Source organism: Homarus americanus, unplaced genomic scaffold (assembly GCF_018991925.1).
Source record: "Homarus americanus isolate GMGI-L3 unplaced genomic scaffold, GMGI_Hamer_2.0 scaffold1032, whole genome shotgun sequence".
NCBI lineage: Eukaryota > Metazoa > Arthropoda > Malacostraca > Decapoda > Nephropidae > Homarus > Homarus americanus.
In genome coordinates this window covers 1-16,401 of record NW_024749913.1, presented here as the reverse complement: position 1 = coordinate 16,401, position 16,401 = coordinate 1, and the positions used below count along the sequence as shown (strand labels likewise).

Here is a 16,401-nt window from a genome sequence, read left to right as displayed (position 1 = left end):
AATACTACAGGTATCGTAATTCAAGTGGATTAACAATAATCTCCACTGTTCATGTTATGCCAAACACCAAGAGGTTGAGAATACTGTTATACAGATCTCTCTCAAATGTAAATTTTTATGACAAAACCATCTCAAACAAAAAGAAAAAATCAAAGTTTTTATCCATTTTATGTAAAGTACACACAACAATATAATAGACTGGAGCGGACCTTTTCAGTTCCGAATTTCCCCTTCATTAGATATCCTAAAAATGTCATTCCTTACAGTAATATACCTTTAACTTATACTTTCTTATTATCAAAACTGTTAAACACACATTCAACATATATAATTCTATCTTCAGTACAACTTCCCTCTCACAGAACATTACAACAATGGTGAATTTCTTTCACACATTATTATTTTCAACAAAATCTATAACTAAAAATTTTATTAAAAATTTCATCATTGTACTTTACCCTAATGACCTGATACAACAGATCACACACACAACTACTAATCCTCCCCCAAAAGTAGATTTTACATTTCACACACAATTTATTCTCATTTAAGTTCTAAATTCACTCCCTCATTTTTCATATTTCCATCATCATAAACCCCAATAAATATTTGTTTTAATTTTTGAGTTGAATGCCAATTTATTTTCCAATTCTTCAACAAAATTTTCTTCCTATAATGCATTCTTAACTTCATATCTTTGAATGCTAACAACTCCTGTACATATGACTGGCAAAAATAATTTAGAGACACCTTTTCATCATTGTTGTTATAAATCGTTCTAGCTTGTTGAATGGGTAAATAGTGCCACAGGACCAAATGTGTCAGTTGAGCATTCGCATCACTGTCTCTCGCAACACTAGATGCCAGCTGGTCCAAAGTGAAGATGGGCACAGGTGGAGGGGTGCGCCTGTCTCTCGTCAGCAAGAGCTTCATATTAATAAGAAGAGTAATAAAAATAAATACTTCTATAATATACATTACAATAATCAGTATAAACCCTGATAATTATTGGTAAAACAGTAAAAAATATTTTCCATAAATTTGATTAAGATTTCCTGACATTTTCGCCCCCAGGCCCCGATGTGGGTCAGTGACCTGTGCCCGGGTGGGCTAATCCCTGTAAAAAATAATAATAATAAAATGGATAAAAACTTGGGAAAAAAATAAATAACAAAATGGGGGTAATCAGCCTCAGGTACGTAGTCATCTGAGGTCCTCATCAATGACTTAGGTGAAGGTTTCTGAGCACAGTAAAACTCCACACAGTGCAGTAGCTGCGTTCTCAGAAAATGCCAGGTCATGCAAAATAGCAACTTCTAAAGAATTAATGTATTCTCTGGGTTTCAGATTGTTCATAAAACTTGTTAAAAGTAACCTTTTGACAAGTGTTTAAGTATAGATATTCCTCACTATATGCAGTCTGTATACTGAATAGACTTTTGTATAGAAGAAATTTTTAAGTAAGTGAACACTTTTCACTATGTGCTACATATATTCATTAATACATAATTTCTCCTGTCATGCAAATTTTAAACAGGTGTACCCAAACAATTTTGGACCACACCACTCTACTACAACCTATGCAGTTGCAATACATTTATCCATCAAGTTAAATGAGACTAGTGAGGTGGATATGCAATGTGGCACTGAAAGACAAAAAATCCTTTTCAGAGGTAAGAGGGTGGCTGGTATTGAGTTCTATTGGCAAAATTCTGTGTAGCAGTATGCTGAGATGGTTTGGAATTTTGGAGAATGAATCACACTAATTAGGTCAAGAGGTGTATGAGTCTAAATGTGGGGGGAGAAGAGCCAAGAATGACATGGGGAGAGGTTGTAAGAAATGACATTAAGAGTTAAGAACCTGACAAGAGGGAATGCAAAAGACTGTAGAATGGAAAGTTGCCATCAGATAATCATGGCTAATCCACACAAGCGTGGAAAATGGTTATAAAACACTTTGCCCAACCCGGTCTTCAAACAATTGTCTTTCCCTCATAAAAAAAACACCACACTCCTCCACCAGTCTTACCACAACTGCCACACAATAAATTTACTGTTATTTTTACATTAATTTACACCTAATTTAGAGATATAGAAAAGAAAGGTATCGACAGCAGTGACAATAACAATGACGACTGACCATCAGAACTCCCCAATGCTAATGGTAGAGATAACAATGAGGGACATGAGCAATGAGGAGTTTGGAGGCTTATCAACAACATGCTTTTACACCAGATTTGAGGCTATAATTGAGTCTCTTTCTGAAATTGTTGGAACAAAGCCAGCAATAAGAAATTACTCTATTTAGCTATGAAATATTATGCTTTAATAATTGCTGTATCACCTTAATATAAATGACACAAAATTATTGTAAGGATTAAGGCGCAAAATCTATTTATACTTTGCATAATTTGAACACTGAAGTGAAGGAGTTAATAATACAATTAAGTACTACAAGCACCCATTCACAATTACATCAACATAATACTTTATTACATCACAACTACAAATGGCAAGTACAATTCAACATACCAAACGTCTGACAGCGGTAAATCTTCATCCTCCATTGAATCCACTTCCTGTAATAGCAAGAGAATATTAGAAGCATACTCAACTCAACACTTAATGTTGTCTGGATGTTATTTATGGAAATTTTTGAGCTAGAAAGCTTAAATTTGGACACATTACTGACCAAGTGCTTTGACAATACATTTTTCACTTCATATTAATATACACTCCCTCCCAGTGCCTCTTCAGGTGATGCAGGAAGAATGGGCTGTACAATGAACATACTGTACATCACTACTTGCTTTGCTATTGTTTTTTGTTGAACACATTTTCTTATATTTTTAATTTTATATTTTGCAATATTGATGGAAGTGTAAAATATTTAATTTTTGGTGAACATAACACACATTGAACTGCATGTATGAACTAGCCAATTTGTAAAGTATTGATTGATAAACGATAAAGGTTTTACTGTATTAACCCCTTCATTGTCTCTTAAATATTTCATTTGGCTAATGCCAGATGATTCTATTCAGCACAAGAGGAAGTGAAGGGGATAAGGGGGAAAGAGAAGGCAAAGTTATGAAATAAAATGGTGGTCTGGAGGCCTTGGAAATAAAAGGAATAACCAATGCCTTTTGTAATCAGTAAATATTCTACAGTATGTATAGCATGACTCAAGTCTAGTTAACACAGAAAAAAGAGCAACACAATTACCCTAAAAGAAATTTATTTCCATATCACATACAAAAAATATCAAAAAAATAATCTAATATGAATTGCAATAAATAACTTACCTGGTAAATACTCTCATCGTGGTTTCTTTGGGCACATTGGTGTCTCCAGGGGCTCCAAAATATAAATCCCAGCAAATATAGTGAAAACATACTGGTCTTTAAGTATGTACTGAAAAAAGGTTTATTGAAGCCGGTATCATTGAAGATATACTGAAAATAAAATTTGAAAAATATAAAAAAGTCTATTATTTTTCATCCCTTATACTATATATTTATTTTCTCTTAATGTTACATACAGCGTATACTAAAAAGAAAGTGTTTCAGGCTCAAGAGAAACAGATACCCTCCCATTATTTGCTGCTGATCATTCATTAATAACTTGTGCATAAGATGTGTTCTCCTACAGTGCTTCCCTTCCACAACACAATCTAAAGATTTCCATCTGCTTTACCCACATTACTTTAGTAAACCTAATACCACCCAACAACACTATTGACTATGTTTCTTCTTTTAAATATCTTGGTGTTTCCGTCCCTTGTACCCTACCTGCCATACAACAGCTAACCCGCCAATGTACTGACAGACTGAGACCTCTTAGAAGTGTAGCGGGGTACAGCCCGCACTATGGTGCTAATATTAGAATTGTTAAAACAATGTACCTAGGCTATATAAGATCTCTGATAGATTACCACGCACCAGCCCTGGTCATTCGTGACGGAAAGGCGTTGACAAGCTCGAGAAAATGCAAAATAAAGCCCTCAGAATTATCCTAGGATGTCCCATGAGCACTAAAGTACTTAATATGAGGAAAGAACTAGGTATACCCAGTGTTAAAGATAGAATAATTGAAGTCAACCTCATGATAGCCCTGAGGCTTCTGCGTGGTGATCCTGATAACATTGTTTCCTTAAAATTGCTAGAATGTATGAACCATGGGACTACTGAGTCTAAATGGATCCAAACTACAGCTACACATATGAAGATATTTGGACTAGACCACCTGTACAAAGTTGAGACACAACAGCGCTTCCTGCCACCCTGGCGGACAGTTCCCTTCGATATCACAATACCGACGTATCCGCCTAAAAAATTAATTATACAAAGCATTTATCTCCAACACACTGCCAAATTGAGAGCCCTTGAACACATACACACTCTACAGACTGATGATAATATCACACAGACCATCTACACTGATGGATCTCTAAACACCGCCTGTGGGAGGGCTGAAGTGCTATTGTTGTGACTCAACCTGACGGTAATATAATTGAGAAAGGAGTTAGAATTAACAACTGGGCATCCACTCTACAAACTGAATTAGTTGCCATACTCACAGCTATTAAATTCATTGAAACCACTGTTACTGACAGTCTCATCATCACTGACTCTCTATCCTCACTACTTGCCCTTGGTACCCTCGACTCAGGTTGTCACGATCTTGTCTCTGAAGCCAGACACAAATATGCGTGCCTTGTTGACCGGGGTGTCAGGGTCAAACTGTTGTGGATCCCCTCTCACATAGGCCTCATAAAACATGACAGAGTTGATGCCCTCGCCAAACTCGCGTCTAACAAAGACACCGTTGAATACAATTTGGGTCTGTCAAAAAGAACCCTTAAAACTGTAATTAGGAAAGAACTTATTGATGAGTTTGACGCAAGTAGACAAGTGCAAACAGGCACTAGTCGATCCATAGTTTACCATGATGAGATGTATCAAGTGAAACATGTATATGGAGCAAGTAACAAGATCACTAGATTACAAGATGTTGTAACCGCTAGATTAAGGTTAGGATATAAGTACCTCTGGCAGTATGTTCCTCAAGCAGATGTAAACAAAACTAAATGTAAAGTGTGTGGCCATACATATGGCCACACACTTGAACACTACGTCCTCGACTGTGTGAAGATAGAACCTTTTAGGGACAGGTCCAAGCACACTGTGTGTGAAATGGCACAACACTTCATCTCTAATGGCAAGATAGCCGACATATTAAGATTGTATCCACTTTTTTGCACTCAGTAACTATATCAGTTCTCATGTACAGAACCAAATACGCAATGTGCTTGAATACCTCCCACGTAAATGTGAATAACAAAGTGTGAGGCCAGACATACTGCCTCACACGCCTGTTCTCACGCATTTGTGAATAAGTTACCCTTTATGTATAGAACTGAACAAATAATGTAAATGAAATACTGTGTAACTTTCGGTGCCATAATATCCTGACAACCGGGGTTAATTATTATGACCCTTTGTAAACCCTACTCTGTAATCCTTTTGCGCTACCGCTCACAGGATGAGTGTGGGGTGCACAATAAAGTAGCCGCTGCAAGCGGCAAAATCAAAATCAACCTACAGCTGGTTGAGGGTTAGGATTGTGGTGGTGGTGGTAGAGGGTGAGGATTGTGGTGGGAATGGTGGTGGTAGAAGGTTGGGGAGAGTGCTGAAGGACAACCACCACACAACATGGGGAGGAAAATCCTATTGTTTTCAATTGTGAGAATTTACTCAACCTTTTAACTGATCCTGAATTGTATATTTCCTTCGGGTCACGGTTCTAGTTCACGGGACTAGGTTCACGGCTCTAGGTCACAGATGTAGGTCCTGGCTCAAGGTCACGGTTCTAGGTTACGGGACTAGGTCACGGCACGGCTCTAGGTCACGGCTAAAGGTCACGGCTCTGTCACGGTTCTAGGTCACGGCTCTTAAATAACAGCTATAGGACACGATGCAAAGTCACGGCTCTAGGTCACGGGACTAGGTTTCCGGTTCTAGTTCACGGCTCTAGGTCACGGGACTAGGTTTCCGGTTCTAGTTCACGGCTCTAGGTCACGGGACTAGTTTTACGGTTCTAGTTCACGGTTCTAGGTCACGGCTCTAGGTCACGGTTCTAGTTCAGGGCTCTAGGTCACGGCTAAAGGTCACGGCTCTCTCACGGTTCTAGGTCACGGCTCTTAAATAACGGCTATAGGTCACGATGCAAAGTCACGGCTCTAGGTCATGGCTGTCACGACTCAGGGTCACGGCTCTGTCACGGATATATGTCACGGATCTTGGTCACGGCTCTAGGACACAGCCCTAGGTCACGGTTCAAGGTCACGGCTCTAGGTCACGGGTTTAGGTCACGGATCTAGGTCACAGTTCAAGGTCACGACTCTGTCACAGTTCAAGGTCAAAGTTCTAGATCAAAACTCTAGGTCACGGCTCTAGGTCACGGCTCTAGGTCACGGTTCAAGGCAAGGTTCTAGGTCACGGCTCTAGGTCACAGCTCCAGGTCACGACTCTGTCACGGTTCAAGGTCAAAGTTCTAGATCAAAACTCTAGGTCACGGCTCAAGGTCACAGTTCAAGGCAAGGCTCTAGGTCACGGCTCTTTGTCACGGCTCTAGGTCACGGCTCTAGGTCAAAGACTTTCGACGAAATACCTCATTATCGGGTGGACAGTTTAATTTAACTTTGCCAAAAAATTGGATAATGTCTCCTCATAACCCCACCCTTCCTCTCCTTTACCTTACCTTCCCCCTCTCCCCCTCTCTCTTCCCTCTTTCCCTCTCCCTTCCCTCTCTCCCTCCTCTCTTTCCTTTTCCATTTCTCCTTCTCCCTCCCCCTCCCTTTATTCCCTCTCCCTTCTCTCCCACCCCTTCCTCTCCCCTCCCTCTCTCCTTCTCCCTCTTCTCCCTTCCCTCTGCCATCCCCCTATCCATCCCCTTTCTCCTTCTCCCTCTTCTCCCTTCCCTCTGCCATCCCCCTATCCATCCCCTTTCTCCTTCTCCCTCCTCTCCCTGCCCCTCCCTTTCTCCCTCCCTTCTTTCCCACCCCTTTCCCCTACCCTCTATCCCATCCACTTTCTCCTTTTCCCTCTTCCTTCCCTTTCCCTCCTTCCCCTTTCTCCTCCACTCCCTCCCCGTTCTTCCTCCACTCAGCCTCCCTTCTTCTTTCACTCAATAAAATTATTATTATTATTATTATTATTATTATTATTATTATTATTATTATTATTATTATTTCTGCTTCAGTAAAGAGATATAGGAAAGAGGTAATTTTGTCTGTTAAAAAAAATAAAAATAAAAAATTCCAAAGGAAACTCAGATCTTTTGGTTTGATATGCAACACACACTAAAAAATTATTGTTTTTTCTCATGTACTGTAGTGTATATTGTTATGGTGATTCCAAGACTTTGATCCCTTTTTTTGGAGAAATTCATAGAACAAAAATTATAAGCCCTTTAAAATTTTAATGATCTATATAAAAATGTTAACCTAACCTACCTAACTTAACCTAACTGGAAACTGACTTAACTATCATAAAATAAAGTATACTGTCTTTCATATTTTAAAGGTTGGATTAAGGACAAATTCACTTAGGTTAATTTATGGTCACAGTTAATTAGTCAAGTCTGACATATTTCTGTTGTACGTATATCACATTTATTGAATATTCATAATTTCATTATCTTTGAATATCCAAGAATTGTAATATAAAAACAATTAACGGTAAAGGTAGTCATACCTGTGATTACTTTCTACAATTATTGCATCTAGCTATAATTGAGTGGAGCATCAAGGTGAGTTAGGTAAGATACAAGGAGTTTAAAGATGAAAATGTATTACGGTCTCTCCTCGACTTACGACGGTGTTCCGTCCCGACGACCAGGTCGTAATACTGTACCTCAAATATTGTTATTAAATATTATCATCAATGACTTCTTTTGGTATTAAACAATACAATTTGGTGCTAATTTTTTCCTCTTATATAAAGTAGCTTTAGTGTATAGGGTGAAACATCAATCATGAAGTGATTGTCATTAGAACTTTACGGGGTTTGAATTTGTAAAAAAACACAAATAATGTGTTTAATCTACTCATAATCAATTTGGTAAAATGAATGTTTAGGTCATCCACCTCTACTTGGCATTTGAAAAAACATAATTTCAATGTCACCAAACCTAACCTAACCCAACTTAACTTATCTAACATAACCTAACTTAACTGGTAAAAATCGGTCAACTTAAAATCATTAAATTCGCTGGATGGCCAAAAGATAATAATATCATCAATTCCATTTACTTTAGAAGAACTTATTCATTATTGTTGAAATCATGGACATACAAAGCCAATATATCTACATTTGATTCTACCAGTGTGAATGGCAAAGTTAATTAATATCACCACTCCAACTGTTGGCCCAAACAAGTCGTAAAGTAGTTCTTTTTTGTAATACATCGAGTCACTAAGGGAATATAAAAATAAAACATGAATTTAGGTCACTGAATTTATCTTATTAGTAGCAAATTGTGGTTAAACTGATGCACAAATGAAACATGCCTGGGAAGTACCTAGCACTAGTTACCTGGCATATTTGGACTTATTAAAATATGAAATCTCGGCTAATAAGTAATTATACTAAGGAAATAATTATTCTGGTAGTGCTGGACTGTTATTAATTGCCCTCATTACGAAAATTGGGTCGATATTAATTCTGATAATATCGACAATATTTACCTAGATTTTGCCAAGGCTTTCGACAGTGTACCCCACGAAAGGCTGAAAATCAAACTGGAAGGGTACGGAATTCGGGGAAATGTCCTAGCGTGGATAGAAGACTTTCTACATGACCGCAAGCAATGTGTGGTGATTAATGGCACGAAATCGTCATCTGTACCTGTAACAAGTGGGGTACCGCAGGGTAGTGTATTGGGCCCGCTGTTGTTTGTTTGTTTCATAAATGATATGCCTGACGTTGTACACTCCTCCATACAAATGTTTGCCGATGACGCCAAGTTATTTCGGGAAATTAAGAACCAAGCGGACTGTGAAGAGCTGCAGAAGGACCTCTGTGGGCTCCAGGAATGGTCGAAGGAATGGCTGCTGAGATTCAATGTCACGAAGTGTAAGAGGATGCACCTGGGGCGTACCAACGGTAAGGAGGCGTACCATATGTCCCAACGGGATGAAGAAAATGTACTAGTTGAGACTGTGTGAGAAGGACCTAGGTGTGTATGTTGACAATGAGCTGAAGTTCTCGGGCCATTGTGAGAAGAAGGTAAATCAGGCAAATAAATTATTGGGTCTTATAAGAAGGTCGTTCAGATATCTAGACGGTCCGTCCCTCGTGACGATCTTCAGGAGTGAAGTGCTTCCCCATCTGGAGTACTGTCACCCCATCTGGTCCCCGAGATATGCTAGGGACTGTCAGTTGGTTGAAAATGTTCAAAGGAGGGCCACCAAGCTGGTGCCTGCACTTCGGCATCTCAGCTACCCTGCGAGATTGGAGCGCCTGAACTTGCCTAGCTTATACTACAGACGGGCAAGGGGGGACCTAGTTGAGGTTTATAAGCATCTCAGGGGGCACTACTCAGTTGAGTGTCCTTACTTGGAGCTGGCGGACGCTCGCCCCACAAGGGGTCACAGCTCAAGATTGAAGAAGCTGCAAGTCCGGAAAACCGTGAGGGCAAACTTTTTCGGAGTGAGGGTTGTAAACTCTTGGAACAATCTACCAGAAAGTGTTGTGACGGCACCGAGTGTGAGCTCTTTCAAGAGAAGACTTGACCAACACTGGAGCGGGTTCAGGTACATTCAGGAGCCGGTGCATGCCCAGTATTTGCCAACAGTGCGTGACAGAGACGTGACCGATCGCCCGGGCGGCTAGCGAGCCGACCTTTTGGTGAAGAATATAAAGGAAAAGAGTCGTGACCGATCGCCCAAGCGGCTAACAAGCCGATCAGTGGCGAAGAGGATAAAAGTAAAAAAAAGTAAAAGATAAAGGACGTCATTGACCATCCCAGAGGAAGCTGTTCTCACCACTCTTCAAATAGACCATTTACGACTTTTTTTTAGTTCAATTTGATTTCAATACATTTCTACACATAAATTAGTTGTATTAGTTATCTTAAAGGCTTACCTTTTATGATGGTTAGGCGAATTTGGAGGATATAAACGGCGCTGTAGAGGCTGGCGGCATTTTTCGTACACAAACATGGACCGCTTTTAAAAAGAACAATACAATTCTGCATGTGCTGTTCTGTATGGAGTATATCGTATAACAAATATTATTCCTTTGCAGATTTATACATTTTATGTCCATCCAAATCAATTTTCTTTCTTTTGGTTTCAAAAATAGTTGCCGGACGAAATTTCCCCATGTTCCAATAACGATGGCTGTCCACGGGTAATGTGAACCTCGTGGAGAACTGAAGTTGTTCCTGGAAATGAAATGGAAGGATGATTTACTAAGTTGATATTGTGTTCTCCTCTATCTCTCTCTTGTGTGTGGTTTTTTTACGGGAATTAGCCAACCCGGGCACAGGTCAAACGACCCACAACGGAGCCTGGGGGGCGAAAAAAAAGAACTTTATTTTTATGAGATTCTGTCTGTTCGTCCATCTTGTGCGGGCAATCAACATGGTAGGTAGTGAGCCGGTCGAGTCTCTGTTGTTTTGACGCTTTTTTGTTTTTTTAATGCCCCAATTTAAAAGAGTGACTTACAGTAGATGAATTCACCATTTGGGGGTAAGGGTGGGGGAGTGAGGGTGGGGGATGGGGGTTGGCGGGGTGAGGGTGGAGGGTGGGGGATGAGGGGTGTGGTAATGGAGAAGGTTTAGGTGAGGGAATTTAGTGGACAAAGACTTGAGAATCCAACAGACATATACACAAGATAGTCATACACACACATACATGGCAGTCATATGCACAAGACAGTCATACACGCACACACACACCCGAGAGTCATGTACACAAGAAGACAAGTCATACACGCCCACATAGCTTGAATGTTGTACGGAGTGCCCCATTATATCTCTATGTTAATAAACGTCTACTTTTGGAGGTTGACTGCGTAAATATATGAATTATTAAAGAAAAACAGGAAAAACAGCTAATGTAACATAAATAGACCTTCCAAAAAGTCGATAGTAATTCCCCTGCCTGTGACACGACGAAGTAAGTACCTCTATCTAGCTCCTCCAGTCCTAGATCGAGGCAAGGCCAAGCCAGTTCATCACTTATTAACTAAACTCTCGGGTAGGTGTAGGTTAGGTAGGGTAGGACATCCCGTCTATAACCCCCACCCATCATCCTCTCACCCATCCTGGGAGGTGGGGAATGGTACCATCCGTCAGCCAACAACAGAAGGTACCAAGAACCACTGACTGGGAAGGGTGAGAGGATGAAGGGGTGGGTGTAGTGGGTGGTGTGCTAAAAAAATAAAAAATATATATAAAAAAAATAAAAAATAAAAAATAAAAAAAAATAAAAAAAAATAAATAAATAAAAAAAATAAAAATAAAAAAATAAAAAAACGAAAAAAAAGTGTAGTGGGTCGTTGCGTTGGGTCGTTGGGTTCGTTGCGTTGGGTCGTTGGGTTCGTTGCGGTGGGTCGTTGGGTTCGTTGCGTTGGGTCGTTGGGTTCGTTGCGTTGGGTCGCCGTCTGCTGGTGCTGCGGCAACGTTGTCTTTTGGCGTTGGGTCGTTGGGTTCGTTGTGTTGGGTCGTTGTCTGGGTTGGTGTTGGTGTTGGGTCGTTGTCTGTTGCGTTGGGTCGTTGGGTTCGTTGCGTTGCGTTGGGTCGTTGTCTAAGCGTTGGTGCTGGGTCGTTGGGTTCGTTGCGTTGCGGTGGGGTCGCCGGGGTTCGTTGCGTTGCGTTGCCCGTTGCGTTGCGGTGGGTCGTTGGGTTCGTTGCGTTGCGGTGGGTCGTTGGGTTCGTTGCGTTGCGTTGGGTCGTTGGGTTCGTTTCGTTGGGTTCGTTGCGTTGCGGTGGGTCGTTGGGTTCGTTGCGTTGCGGTGGGTCGTTGGGTTCGTTGCGTTGCGGTGGGTCGTTCGATTCTTTTGGTGTTTTTTTTTAACTTAAATGATTAATATAATTGAGAATAATAATTAGAACATTTATAATTACTGTAATTCCTGGTCATTTGTCAACAACATCAGAATTGAGACAGCACAAATAATACGTTATAAAATAGGGTAGTGTTGGGTAGGGTGGTGTAGGGTGGTGTATTGGGGGTGTAGGACATCCCGACTATAACCACCCACCCACACCCATCATCCTCTCACCCATCCTGGGAGGTACCAAGAACCACCGACTGGGAAGGGTGAGAGGATGAAGGGGTGGGTGGGGTGAGAGGGATGATGGGGAGTGGGGGATGAGGAGAGGGAATCCACATCCTTCCCAGGGTGTAGTATGGGGTATGGTGGTGTAGTATGGGGTATGGTGGTGTAGGGTGGTGTACGGTAAGGTATCAGGACCCACCGACTGGGAAGTGTGTGTGTAGGGTGGTGTAGTGGGTGGTGTAGTGTGGGGTATGGTGGTGTAGTGAGGGTGTAGTGGGTGGTGTAGTATGGGGTATGGTGGTGTAGGGTGGTGTATGGTGGTGTAGGGTGGTGTACGGTAAGGTATCAGGACCCACCGACTGGGAAGTGTGTGTGTAGGGTGGTGTAGTGGGTGGTGTAGTGTGGGGTATGGTGGTGTAGTGAGGGTGTAGTGGGTGGTGTAGTATGGGGTATGGTGGTGTAGGGTGGTGTACGGTAAGGTATCAGGACCCACCGACTGGGAAGTGTGTGTAGGGTGGTGTAGTGTGGTGTAGGGTGGTGTACGGTAAGGTATCAGGACCCACCGATTGGGAAGTGTGTGTGTAGGGTGGTGTAGTGGGTGGTGTAGTGTGGGGTATGGTGGTGTAGTGGGGGTGTAGTGGGTGGTGTAGGGTGGTGTACGGTAAGGTATCAGGACCCACCGACTGGGAGGTGTGTGTGTAGGGTGTGTAGTGTGGGGTGGTGGTGTAGGTGGCAGTATCAGACCCACCGACTGGGAAGTGTGTGTAGTGGGGGTGTAGTGTGGGGTATGGTGGTGTAGTGGGGGTGTAGTGGGTGGTGTAGTATGGGGTATGGTGGTGTAGGTGGTGTACGGTAAGGTATCAGGACCCACCGACTGGGAAGGGTGTGTGTAGGGTGGTGTAGTGGGTGGTGTAGTGTGGGGTATGGTGGTGAAGTGAGGGGTATAGTATGGGGTATGGTGTAGGTGGTGTGTGTGGGGTGGTGGTGTAGGGTGGTGTACGGTATCAGGACCCACCTACTGGGAAGGGTGTGTGTAGGTGGGTGGTGTGGGTGGTGCAGTGTGGGCATGGCGGTGTAGTGAGTGTGTAGTGGGTGGTGTAGTATGGGGGGTATGTGGTGTAGGGTGGTGTATGGTAAGGGTATCAGGACCCACCTACTGAAGGGTGTGGGATCCCCCATCCCATCCACACCCAACCTGGAGGTGGAGAATAGCACCATCCGGTAGCTGGCAACGGAGGGGGTTGCATTCAGGACCCACCGACTGGGAAGTGTGTGTGTAGGGTGGTGTAGTGGGTGGTGTAGTGTGGGGTATGGTGGTGTAGTGAGGGTGTAGTGGGTGGTGTAGTATGGGGTATGGTGGTGTAGGGTGGTGTACGGTAAGGTATCAGGACCCACCTACTGGGAAGGGTGTGGAATCCCCCCATCCCCCATCCACACCCATCCTGGGAGGTGGAGAATGGCACCATCCGGTAGTTGGCAACGGAAGGTATCAGGACCCACCGACTGGGAAGGGTGTGGAATCCCCCCATCCCCCATCTATCTGTGTCTCTGTGTCTGACTGTTTCTGCCAGTCTGTCTCACAATATCGATCTGTCTGTCTTTCTGATTTTCTGCCTCTGTTTTTCTGTCTGTCTGTCTCTTTCGTCTATATGTTAGTCTATGTCGCCGTCTCTGTTTCTGTCTGTCCCTCTATTTCTCCGTCTGTCTGTCTATCAGTTGTCTGCTTGTGTCTGCGACAAACAGACAGACAGGCAGACAGAAAGAAACGGACACAGAGACCAACAGACAGACAGAGATTCCTACAAGTTGTTATTATTTCTTCTTTTACCAAAGTGTTCCTGTTGCTTAACAACTCAATCAGATACGTTATGGTTACGTGGTGAGTCAAGGGACAGTTGTCTGTTTCAGTTTGGGTGACAGCGGTCGAGCCTGAGAAGAGCGCCGGACCTTCTTATTTACGGCGATTCCTTCTTTATCTTGAGTTATAAGCCAAGATTGTCTGTCTCTCCCTGTCTGCCTCTGACTGTCTGTCTGTCTCCGCTCGTCTGTTTGTCTGTCTGTATGTCTTTTTCTGTCTGTGTCTTTCGGTGTGTTTGTCCGTTTGTCTGACGGTTTGTCTGTTTCTGTGTGTCTGTCTGTTTAATGTCTGTCTGTCTGTGTCCGTCCGTCTGTCTGTTTTTCTAACTGTCTCTGTTTGTCTGTCTGTCTACAAATCCTCCCTAAGGAATCCTATCCTATAAATCAACATACCCGACCACCGCCCCCCCACCCCCCGCCCCCCAACAAAAAATAAATAAATAATTAACAAAACAAAAATAAATAAATTAATTAATAAATAAAAAAATAAAAAATAAAATAAAATAATAAATAAATACAATGAGATAAAATACCAACCAACCTCCAAACACAGCAACACCCCCCCCCCAGACAAAGCCGCACAGAAATACTTACAATTCTCTATACCCAACCTCAGCGACAACCCTCTCAATAAAAACAACCTAACTCAACAACTCCTTTCAACAAAAAACAGACAGACAGATAGAGAGACAGAACAGACAGCCAGTGACCGACACAGTGGAAAGACAGAGAGGCTGAGACAGAGAGGCTGAGACAGAACGAGACAAACACAGACACAGACAGACAGTGACAGACATTGTAAAAATAGACTGGCAGACAGAGACAGACTGACGGACAGACAAACAGAGATACAAAGACAGACAGAGACTGAGAGACAGACGGACAGAGACAGTTAGACAAACTAACTCTACCAAAGCACCAATCACCTACTGCGGCACCAAGAGACGCCAACCCCAGTAAACAGAAACCCTCCTCCTGGTGTACATTAACACAGTATAACCTTTTTCTTCTATATTTTAAATTTATTTCTGTTCCTTTTTCGCACCCCCCCTCCCCCCCAGGCCCCGTTGTGGGTCGTTTGATCTGTGCCCGGGTGGGCTAATTCCCATTAAAAAAAAAAGCAACTGGCTGGGCCCAGCCTCGAACTGGTCCCGGCGGTGCTAGACGTAGTTCGTCAGGCCACCGCCAGGGGTCTACTGTCGGCTTTTATGAAGGTGGTTTTGTTGTTTTTCTTTAATAATTCATATATTTTCTGAGTTTTTCTCAGGATTTGTATGAATTTATACTCCAATAACAGAGTTACAATTGTATTGAAGCTGTGTGTGGCCCTTTTACAGCCAATCTTGGCTACTAACTCAAGATACACTTGTGTGTGCGTGTTTGACTGTCGTGTGTATGAGTGTCGTGAATCATGAAGACATTTTGCAAGAACCTTTACCAAAACACATACAAAAGAATACCAAACAGTTATAAACAACAGCGAAACGGTAACTCTGCTATTTGAGTTTAAAATCACGTTAAGAACTGCGAAAATAAATCAATTATTGAAGAAAAACTGCAAAAATACCACATGTAACATAAATACAACTTCTGGAATGTTGATTAATGTCCCCCTGGCGGTGGCCTGGCGAACTAGGGGGGGGGTCACAGCTTCCATGGTAAACACTTTAAATATTATGAGTGTCTCTCACCCACAATGGAGAGGCCTACACTATTTTCTCTCACCACCGCTGTCTACACCTACACTATGGTTACTCACACGAGCCAGAAGCACCGGACATGGAGGAGAAAAATTGTCCTCGTTGCAGATGGTGACGTCATCGTGTGGGTAGCAACGGACCCTGGTGTTATGGTGAAGTAATGGTGAGGTGATGGTGATAGTAAAAGAGATGGTGAAGTTCTTGGGAAGGCCACAGTGAGGTAACGATGAGAATGGTGATATTATGGTGAAATGATGGTGAGGTGACTAGAGGAACTATTCACTTGAGGACCGATGCTGGTGAAGGGTTACTGGTGCACCACTGAAGTATGAATGAAGAAGTAATGATAAAAAAGATAGCTAAAAGGAATGATGGTGAGATATAAGAGAAGAGGTGATGGTGAGTTTTAATGGTGATGGTGAGCGTAATGGTCCGGGTTTACAAGCTTTTACATATACGTGAACGCTTTAAGATTATAACACACACACACACACACACACACACACACACACACACACACACACACACACACACACCATTTTTATCCTTCATAT

General features: G+C 42.3%; 1 long non-coding RNA gene across 1 annotated transcript; it reads right to left on the bottom strand.

Annotated features, from left to right (window-relative positions):
- Positions 1 to 2,474: 2,474 nt before the first annotated feature.
- On the bottom strand, positions 2,475 to 10,205 carry LOC121853969. Its single transcript, XR_006086431.1, has 2 exons — positions 10,149 to 10,205; positions 2,475 to 3,455 (listed from the first exon to the last, which is right to left on the bottom strand). It is a non-coding gene; the product is annotated as an uncharacterized LOC121853969 (long non-coding RNA).
- Positions 10,206 to 16,401: the final 6,196 nt, after the last annotated feature.